Raw genomic sequence first — 3494 nt, forward strand, 5'->3', positions numbered from 1 at the left:
ATACCACAGTCGGACGTCTGGGCGACATCACAGACAGGGCTTTAAAAGAAATACCATGGTCGGACGTCTGGGCGACATCACAGACAGGGTTTATAACAAAAGTAAATAACAGGTCCGCCACCGTCGGACGTCTGAGTGACATCGCAGACAGGGCTTATAATAAAAGTAAATAACAGGTTTGCCACCGTCGGACGTCTGAGCGACATCGCAGACAGGGCTTATAATAAATGTAAACAACAATTAGTCCATCCACAAGAATAATCTTTTAACCGGATTTATCACACATAAATCCCACCGGAGTTTTGTCACTTAGGCTGATACCTGACAAGATAAGATAGTTATAGTACTCGAACAAAGTACAAGATCATTGAAATATTGAGGCTTTGCAGAGTTTGGAAGAATTGAACACAGCCAACGGATTTCCATAGTCACGAAGGACTAGTTTCGCTTATGGTTTTTCGGTAGAAACACATTTAACTAGTACGCACCCATTTCACCTCACGTTGCCAGGAATCACCCTGGCCAACGTCCAAGAAAAACTTTGAGACGGGGAGGCCACAACCTCGAATAGCATGGGATCAAATTTCTATACGCGCGCTCTAAGGGGTGCCCCCCTCTCGGTCCCAACCGGAAACACCCATGCCCCCTGACCAGATGACGGGCTTTAATCCAGGGCCATGGAACCCTCATCCCGGCCTCTCCACTTGGTGTGTACCAGGAAAACGATTTGCAACTTACTATGTCATATTCCTTTCGGAAAACATGTGACAGTATAGGATGGAATGAATGGGAATGTGAATGGTGTCATGACGACACGGAAGTCAAATAATCTGGCATAAGACTGGCATGTCACAACACTGCCATCTTACCCATCCTCATACCAACACATGGCTTTGCAAATATGTATCCAACAACATAATGCTTTCCGAAACATACTTTCCGATTATGTGCATGAGATATATCATGCAAAGTGATGTTCATAAACATGCCATGACTATACTAAAATGCAAACATGCAACAACACTCATCATATCAAGAGTTCAAACATGCTTGCCTGGTTCGGAGTAGTCGGAGTCTAACTGTGCGAAGTTTGCAGCTCCGTCACCTCCTCCGGTATCTACGGTATAAGAAAAAAATACGTATGTAACGTAAATACCGTGAGTGTCCAGAAAAGTGTTCCAAATATTTTTCAAATAAATATGATAAAACACTAGACAAAATTCTAAAGAGAACAGAAGAAGAATCACCCAAAAATTCCCTTATGTTAAAAAGTTATAAGTGTTTTAACCCAAGGACTCATCTGTAATGAAACAGAAAACTTCCAGGGGGTTCTGCGGAAATGTACAGATAACATTTCGTTTAAAAGAAACGGTTGTGAGGCTGACATGCGGGCCCCACCTGTCGGGTTTGAAAGTTCAAACAGAGGAACAGAGCGCGATGGCGCCCGAGAGGTGCGGTGGTTGCCAGCGGCGATCCACGGCGAGGCAAGGTGATCGGGGTTTACCTCCGTGATCAGTGCACCGTTCCGCGTTTGTGGGTGGTGGTGATGGTCGCCGGCGAGTACTGTGTCGACGGCGGCCCTAGCTCCGGCGGACGGCGGTTCGGGCAGTCGTGGGTCTCGTCGGAGAGTGCTGCGGAGATGAAATTGAGGAGGGGGTTAGACTTGTGGTAGCATAAGGGGGTAGTTGACGTGATTAGGGCGCCGGAGATGGCCTCACCGGAGTGAATCATGGTGGAGGCCGAGGCGGAACGGGGCGGCCGGAGCTGGGGAAGAAGACCTCCTCGAGGTCCCCCTGGTGGCCTGGCAGGTTGCTGGTGAGGTGCAAAGGGGGTGTGTGCTTGAGGGCGAGCTCGGGAGGCCTTTATATAGGCGGTCTGAGGCGGTGGCCGAGAACGGGATTCTCCGGCGAAGTTTACGGTGGCGCAGGGCATTGGTCGGGGTGGTTTAGAGGTTGAGCGCCGTCGTGTGGGTCCACTGACTCCATTTTGGTGCTAAGCGCGTCGGGATACGGAGTTTTAGGGGGAGTTCGACGGAACGGGGCGGCGCGGGCCCGTCGGCGGCAGGGAGCGCGCTCTGCACGTGCCGCGCCACGGCGACGGTGCTGCATGCATGCGCTGGCAAGGAGGTGGCCACGCGGAGCCACCAGAATGCTTGGGCGGCACCGAACGGTGTTGAGCCGCCGTTCTGCTGCCTGTCGGCCGCTACGGCGCTACGGCCGCCGCAGGACACGCCGGCGCAGGCGGGCCATGGCACCACCGACGCCAGGAAGGCGCCAAGTGCGCGTGCGGGGTGCTGTCCAGGGGGAAGGGCCATGCGCAACGTGCCAGAGCGCACTGTCGACACGTGACTGAATTTTGATGAAGGAAAACGACACTGAATGTCTGAATTTTTCTGAATATGGCTAGAACAGTGCATGCAAGGTGTTCGACAGAATGTTCCAGGTATGTAGGGATTTTTCCTTGAGCTGGTTTTTGGTGGAGGGGCCTCTCATTGCATCTAGAGGCTGCCTGAATATTTGTGGAATTTTTGGAGAGGTATAGATATGAATTTCACCAAATTTGGCAAATCTGGTCCAAACTTGCAGTGGGTGCAATTTGAAAAAATTGAACAGGAGAAGGGTGGATCAAGATGGTTCTGGGTTGTGGGTTCAAAGGACTTTCCAGGGGTGTTGAGTTGAGGTCAAAAATCAAGAGCATTAGGGTACTTGCTTTGTAATCCACCTAGGTTCAAAAGAGAAGACAGAATTATTTTGGGAGGAGAAATAGTTGGAATAATATCCAAAAATGGATTTTATTAGTTTGGACAGAATGTTAGGTTTGAACTATAGTGGGAGAAAAGGTTTTGGGAAAATTTCACCATAGGAAGCATGGTGAAATTTTTGAAGGGAACAAAACCAAATAAAAGTCCAAAACAAAAAAAGGTTTTCATTTTAAAAGAAACCAAATCCAAGAAAAGGATTTTTGAGAGGGCAAACTTAGAAGATGGTTTTTAGGAAGGGTTTAAATGACCTTCTTTCAAACCAAGCAAGGGTTCTTTCAGAAAACAAAATCACAAAATTTTTGGAGTGTCACAAAAGGCGACCACGAAAAACTATTTCCACCACCGTAACCTTCTGTATCCGTGAGATCCCATCTTGGAGCCTTCGCCGGCGCTCCGCCGGAGGGGGAATCGACCACGGAGGGCTTCTACATTGATGTCTACTACACAACCTTCTTCTTGAATACGTTGTTGGGCCTGCAAGTGCACATGTTTGTAGGACAGTAGCAAATTTCCCTCAAGTGGATGACCTAAGATTTATCAATCCGTGGGAGGCGTAGGATGAAGATGGTCTCTCTCAAACAACCCTGCAACCAAATAACAAAGAGTCTCTTGTGTCCCCAACACACCCAATACAATGGTAAATTGTATAGGTGCACTAGTTCGGCGAAGAGATGGTGATACAAGTGAATATGGATGGTAGCTAAAGGTTTTTGTAATTTGAAAATATAAAAAT

The sequence above is a fragment of the Triticum aestivum genome, chromosome 6B, assembly GCF_018294505.1.
Source record: "Triticum aestivum cultivar Chinese Spring chromosome 6B, IWGSC CS RefSeq v2.1, whole genome shotgun sequence".
Classification (NCBI taxonomy): domain Eukaryota; kingdom Viridiplantae; phylum Streptophyta; class Magnoliopsida; order Poales; family Poaceae; genus Triticum; species Triticum aestivum.